The sequence below is a fragment of the Chiloscyllium punctatum genome, chromosome 14, assembly GCF_047496795.1.
Source record: "Chiloscyllium punctatum isolate Juve2018m chromosome 14, sChiPun1.3, whole genome shotgun sequence".
In the NCBI taxonomy this organism is placed as follows: Eukaryota; Metazoa; Chordata; class Chondrichthyes; order Orectolobiformes; family Hemiscylliidae; genus Chiloscyllium; species Chiloscyllium punctatum.
The window spans coordinates 40,366,529-40,374,206 of record NC_092752.1 but is presented as its reverse complement, the minus strand read 5'-3'; positions in this window follow the sequence as shown (position 1 = coordinate 40,374,206).

The window sequence follows — 7,678 nt, the reverse complement described above, 5'->3', positions numbered from 1 at the left end:
GGCCCATCGAGTCCACTCCGCCATTCAATCATGGCTGCTGGGCATTTCAAGCTCCACTTACCCGCATTCTCCCCATAGCCCTTAATTCCTTGTGACATCAAGAATTTATCAATCTCTGCCTTGAAGACATTTAGCGTCCCAGCCTCCACTGCACTCTGTGGCAATGAATTCCACAGGCCCACCACTCTCTGGCTGAAGAAATGTCTCCACATTTCTGTTCTGAATTTATCCCCACTAATTCTAAGGCTGTGTCCACGGGTCCTAGTCTCCTCGCCTAACAGAAACAATTTCCTAGCATCCACCCTCTCCAAGCCATGTATTATCTTGTAAGTTTCTATTAGATCTCCCCTTAATCTTCTAAACTCCAATAAATACAATCCCAGGATCCTCAGCCGTTCCTCATATGTTAGACCTACCATTCCAGGGATCATCCGTGTGAATCTCCGCTGGACACGCTCCAGTGCCCAGTATGTCCTTCCTGATGTGTGGGGACCAGAACTGGACACAGTACTCCAAATGGGGCCTAACCAGAGCTTTATAAAGTCTCATTAGCACAACGGTACTTTTATATTCCAACCCTCTTGAGATAAATGACAACATTGCATTCGCTTTCTTAATCACTGACTCAACCTGCATGTTTACCTTTACAGAATCCTTGACTAGCACTCCCAGATCCCTCTGTACTTTGGCTTTATGTATTTTCTTACCGTTTAGAAAGTAGTCCATGCTTGTATTCTTTTTTCCAAAGTGCAAGACCTCGCATTTGCTCACATTGAATTCCATCAGCCATTTCCTGGACCACTCTTCCAAAATGTCTTGATCCTTCTGCAGCCTCCCACTTCCTCAGTACTACCTGCCTGTCCACCTAACTTCGTATCATCGGCAAACTTCGCTAGAATGCCCCCAGTCTCTTCATCCAGATCATTAATATATAATGCGAACAGCTGCGGCCCCAACACTGAACCCTGCGGGACACCGCTTGTGACCGGTTGCCATTCTGAAAAAGAACCTTTTATCCCAACTCTCTGCCTTCTGTCAGACAGCCAATCCTCAATCCATCCCAGTAGCTCACCTCAAACACCATGGGCCCTCGCCTTTCTCAGCAGCCTCCTGTGTGGCACCTTATCAAAGGCTTTTTGGAAGTTTAGATAGACCACATGCACTGGGTTTCCCTGGTCTAACCTACTTGTCACCTCTTCAAAGAATTCCAACAGGTTTGTCAGGCACGACCTCCCCTTACTAAATCCATATTGACTTGTTCTAATCAGACTCTGCTCTTCCAAGAATTCAGAAACCTCATCCTTAATGATGGATTCTAGAATTTTACCAACAACCGAGGTTAAGCTAACTGGCCTATAATTTTCCATCTTTTGTCTTGATCCTTGCTTGAACAAGGGGATTACAACAGCAATCTTCCAATCACCCGGGACTTTTCCTGACTCCAGTGACTTTTGAAAGATCTCAACCAACGCCTCCGCTATTTCCTCAGCCACCTCCCTCAGAACTCTAGGATGTAGCCCATGGGGGCCAGGAGATTTATCAATTTTAAGACTTTTTAGCTTTTCTAGCACATTCTCTTTAGTAATGGCAACCATACTCAACTCAGCCCCCAAAATACTGAGACAGCGCTATGGTTTGTTTCAGTATTTGGAGTGAGTGCCAATATCTGCACATAGTTAACAACAAAGTTTAAACTTCTGATAGGTCGAATTATGTTGCCCATTTCTCTCTGAGAAAGTCTCAGGAACTGACTTGAATGTTGATGCATTCCACTTTCTTGGACATTGACCCCCTCGTTCACCACAATTAATGTCAGGTGGAAGACAGGAATGAACAGTTGGAGTTATATCAAAGAGTTCAAACCCTCTGCATCCCTGACAATGGTCATCCTCCTGTGCGTTTGTTACAATGTTCACCCCCTGCGCGCCCCCAACAATTACTCATCCCTGTGTAGGCACTCAGTCAATGCCTGAGTGAGCAATGGAAGTCCCATCTCCATGGAGCCTTTATCAGCTGCTGGGCTGCCATGCGAAGAGAAACAGAGATGCTACTTCTAAAGGTTCGACACACAATCATCAATTTCTTTTTGGCCCAAAGGGCCTGTTTCCATGCTCTAGGACTCTATAAGTTGGTCAGACATGCCCACCCCTTTAAAAAGTCATGCTGACTGTTCTTGATTAATCGCTGCCTCTCTGAAATAACTGCACAGAGAGTACCTGTGGCATCCTGCCACCAAGTCACCCTTTACATGTGCACAGTACACGGGCTCTGACCAGCCAGCTCAGAGCACACGCAATCATTAGCAGCACATATGGAGGCCATTTGTCCCATTCAATCCATGCTGTCATTCTGTAGAGCAATCCAATCAGTTACATTCCACTACTTTATCTACATGGGCTGCAATCAAATTTATTTCACGTAAATGTTCAGTCAATTCCCTTCTGAAATCATTCATCTCTACTTTGAACATCCTCATAGTCCTAGGGCATGACCACTTGCTGCTTTATAGTACTTATATTCCCATTACCTACCCCACCCCTACGGCACACCTCATATCCCATTTTAACACACACCATTTCTGGAGGAAATGACCACTCATCAAATATCCATTGAAGGACCAGGTCTCCTTGGTTAGCTCAGTTGGCTGGATGGTTGATTTGTAATGCAGAGCGATGCCAACAGTGCAAGTGTAATTCCTGTATGTGCTGAGGTCACCACGAAAGAATCTCCTTCACAACCACACACTTTGCCTGAGGTTAAACTCACCACTGGTATCTTTCTCCAATAAGGAAGCAGCCCAACCTGTGGTTGTCCGGGATTACAGTGACCTTACCTTTTTAAAGGGACGCAATGACCTCGTGCTATTGCCACTGGACCTTTAACCCAGAGACCCAAGAAATGTTCTGAGGATTGGTGTTTCAATCCTGGCACAGCAGGTGGTGAAACTTGAATTCAGTAAAAATCTGGAATGAAGATTTTTAATGATAACCACAAAACCATTGTTGATTGTCAGGAAAAGTCCATCTGATTCACTAGTTTCTTTCAGGGAAGGGATCTGCCATCATTACATGGTCTGGCGTACATGTGACTCCAGACCCATAGCAATATGGTTGACCTTTAACTGCCCTCTGGGCAATTAGGGGCAGACAATAAATGCTAATGTAGCTGGTGATGCCCTCATCTCTTGAATGAATTAAAACAAACTCCCTGTCAATGACATCAGCTTTCAAAGGACAAGTGTTGGCAAACTGCCATTCCACCTCACCTACAGCTACAAAGCCACAGTGCTCATGACACATGGCTGACATGCCCTTGTACATCCAACTGCATTCTTTCACCCTAGTCACTGTTCGACCACTAGATCACACTGTTCATCTGTCCCGACCTACATTCCATCTAACCACTCTCACTGCTACACTGCCCCTAATACCAAAACCTTCTCATTGTCCAGTCAGGGGGACATCACATACACACAGCAACCTGTCAGTTCCACACAAGTGTTTACTTACAGACAGGTAGAGTGAACACAAAGGACCAGGGACTGTGAAGGTGCCCAAACCAGATGCCGGCCTCGTAACCAATTCCACAATGATGCGACACAGCCTTCTCAGTGCCATGTGAGTGTAGTCAATGGCACCCTGAACCCGGGGGAAGCCCAGCTATGATCCTCAATCCAAATGCCTGGTCAGCAGCACTGACCTTGTGATCAAGGAATGAAATGAACTGATGCGATCTTATATAAATGACATCGATTGCTGCCCTAACACATTTGAATTGCATTGGATTAAGTTAGGTTTATTATCACATGTATTGACAGGAGTACAGAGAACTGTTTACAAGTCACCACTTACGGTGCCATCTTAGGTACAGAAGTGCCTTGGTCCAGAATCTTGGTACAAGGCAGAACAAGAAAAAGAAACAAAGTTTAAAAGTTAAACATTATACTCCTTCTTACTAAAAAGTAGAAAAACAAAGAAACACAGTTTGACCCCACACCCCAGAAACGCAGAGTCATGCTGGTTTTACACTCTTCACAACGACTTGACCCTTGACCCACAAGTCCATCAGGAAGTGGTCAGCATATGCTGTCTTTGAGACATTGCGAGAAAAGGAGAAGGCTGGATCCTATTACGTGTTTCCTGGAGCAGACTGACAAAGGCATTTGGCGGAATGCCTCATCACTGGAATTTTCCACTATCACTTGGTTGGTGTCTTGAAGTAGCTGAGGGGGTGGGTAGAGACTGTCACACATCTCCTCTTGGAATTTGCCTTTGCAAAGGACGTCTGGAGAGAGATGCTATGTTTTTTTGTCGAGGTTCACCCTGAGCACCTCAGTGATGCAGGAGTCTGTGTTCTATGGTCTGTTCCCCATGATGCTCACCGAGACAAACATGGACTGTGCTTGCAGGACCATCAGCTTGATGAAAGCAACTCTTTCAACTGCCCAAACCTTGTTGGTCATCCAAAACAAGGAGTTGACCTCAACTGAGTGTTGCAGACTGACACATTCCAAGGTCCAGGACTACCGGCTAAGGGGCAGACTGAAGCCTGGGGCAGCTGCCGCCAAGGCACGGTGGGGAAAAGCCACCATCTAAGGCCTTTCTGCCAAACTTAAATGGAGGTCTGTTCAGTTATTGAGCCCTTCTGATGCCTCACATATATGTAAATGTAATCTTGTACAATTAAGAAATGCCTTTGGCTTGTTTGCTGGATACAGTTAAATTCTGATGCTTGTTTATTTCTTTATATGCTACTGTACAGAACCCAACTGCTTCAGTAACATTGCCTGTACATAAAGGTATGTACATGAAGCTCCTGCTCCTGCCCCTGCCTTGGGCTGCCTCCAACTCAGGAGCAGCTACCTGCTCTCACCGCCATCTATATAACATGCTATACAATAACAACATACAACAACGCAGCACAGTACTGGCTTTTTGGCCCTTGATGTCATGCAAGCGTTTTATCGTACTCTACAAGATCCCACACCCCGGAAGGTCATTCGTCACACCCTGGAAGAGCCAACAGCATAGAAGTAACGTTCGCCCTTCGAGCCATGTCAGAGTGAGAACGAGCCCCCACTTCTGCAGTCCTCAGGGCTAGCTCTGGATTCATCACAGTGTCCCAGGACAAAGGGAACCTATGCCATATCACTCATCCCTAAGCAGTGGAGCTGGGTGAAAATTCTGGATCCCCCTGTCCACTAAGGGGCACTCTAGCTGCGGTTTGTGCCTGAGCTGTCTGTTCCTCATCCTCCATATCAGATTGCTGCTGCTCCTGGGCTTCCTAAACCACCTCCGTCAATCTTCAATTTCAATGTGAACATCGTTTAATCATTTTGATATAACTGAGCTTCGTAAGCGGTGGTGACATTACAGATTTGGTCGCATCAATCCTGTGAAGACTCAAGAAGAAAGTTTGCTATTAGATTGGAAGGCATGTATTGACACCATTCCTCCTAAGACGCCAATAATTCCCTTCTCTATGATCTTGGATTAAAAGACTCAGTCCAGTAACCTACCCCTGCATGCGTCTGAATATAAAGTTCCAATATTTAACTCTACATTATCAATTCAGTCTCGAGTAGCGTGTCAGGCAAACAAATGCTTATGAGTGTACATTTGTCTATCCAACTGAAAACCCTTCATGCTTTTTTTTTGTCACTCATGAAGTATATTCATTTATGCTCAAGATTTGCCATGAATTTTGGAATGAATTAACGTGACCGAAACAAGATCTGGTTCTTTCCATTCTGACCACTCCATTACTCCAGGAGCTATATGAAACCTCCAGTCAGCAGCGGCCAATTGAGTGTGCCTTCTACTGAGTCAGGGCAGCTCCTGCAGTTGGCTTTAGCTGATGATACGATAGGTCACTCCCAATGTATTCACAGTAACATCACTTCCATCAATGCATCCAAACAGTTAACAGTATCAATAACCAATTTATGACTATATTATGCTTCAAGCCCTATCTCTTGTCTGAAGGGAGGTAAATTAGTCCATCTTGATGAAATCTTAACCTATCCTATAACATGCCCTGTACCTCTTGGGGTCTGTAGAGTTTGTCTCCTTTCTCTCCCTTGGATGGTTGCATGTTCTAGCCAGGTTGCAGAAAGGTGTGCTTGCTAACATAAATGGTGGGTGCTTCTCAAATTACCAGGAGGGTGGTTGCCTTTACTGCTACTCACTCTCTGTCATTATTCTGGTGGGTTACCTGAGACAAAGCAATTAACAGGCCTACTTCTGGCCATCCTGTTGGCACAAACAGAATGGGAGTTGAATGAACCATTGGAGATGGTGTCTTTTCTGGGAAGTAAAGCAACTATCTCATTACTTCAAGGCTTTTCCTTTTACAATCTATCTGTACAAGACATCCCTGGACTAAATCACTGAGCTGATATACTTGGCTGTTGTTTTCACATGCAGTCAATGTTTCCAAACAGATGTCAACAATGTACAAAGATACCTCCCTTTCACGGAGTGTTAGAGGTGTACAGTATGGAAACCGACCCTTCGGTCCAACTCATCCATGCCGACCAGATACCCTAAATTAATCTAATCCCATTTCTAAACATTTGGCCCATATCCCTCTAGATCCTTGCTATCCATGTGCCTATTCAGATGCTTTTTAGATGTTGTAATTGTACCAGCCTCCACCACATCCTCATTTCATACATGGACCCCCCTCTGTGTGAAAAAGTTGCCTCTTAGGTCTTCTTTAAATCTCTCCCTTCTCACCCTAAACCTGTGCCAACTAGTTCTGGATGCCACTACCCTGTGAAAACAAAACCTTGGCTAATCACTCTATCCACGTCCCTCATGATTTTCTGAACCTCTATAAGATCATCCTCAACTTTCGATGCTCCAGGGAAAACAGCCCCAGTCTATTCAACCTCCCCCATAGATCAAATATGTCAATCCAAGCAATATCCTTGTAAATATTTTCTGCACCCTTTCAAGCTTAACAACATCTTTCTTGTACCAGGGAGACCAGAATTGAACACAGAATTCCAAAAGTGGCCTAACTAATGTCCTGTACAGCCACAACATGACATCCCAACTCTTATAATCGATGCACTGATCACTAAAGGCGAGTGCACCAATGCAATCTTCGCGAGCCTGTCTACCTGTGCCTCCACCTTCAAGGAACTATGAACCTGCATTCCAAGGTCGCTTTGTTTGATAGCACTCCCCAGGACCCTTCCATTAAGTGTATACGTCCTGCCCAGGTTTGCCTTACCAAAATGTAGCACCTCAAATTTATCTAAATTAAACTCCATTTGCCACTCCTCGGCCCTTTCAAAAGGGCACTTTACTTTGTTACCTGTCCAGTTAGAAATGAGACCTTCTCAGGTAGTGACGCCGAAACATCGGAACTCCTGATCTCTATTTTCACACATACCAATGATAAAAGAAGAGTTGTTTATCGATTCCAGTAATATTATTTTTGTTATCTCCTTCTAGTCGTGTGTTGTCTCATCCACAACAGTCCCCTCATATACTTTTTCACATTTCATTGGTAACCATCCTATCTTATTCATAAGTTCTGGAGAAATTTCACAGTCTAGTTGATTATTAATACAATAACTCTTAAAAACAAAAGTAGCATATTTCTAAGTGGTTTTGCTCATTTGTTCTTTATCTTGGCTGACATTTATTTTACCTCGAATGTAACTGGC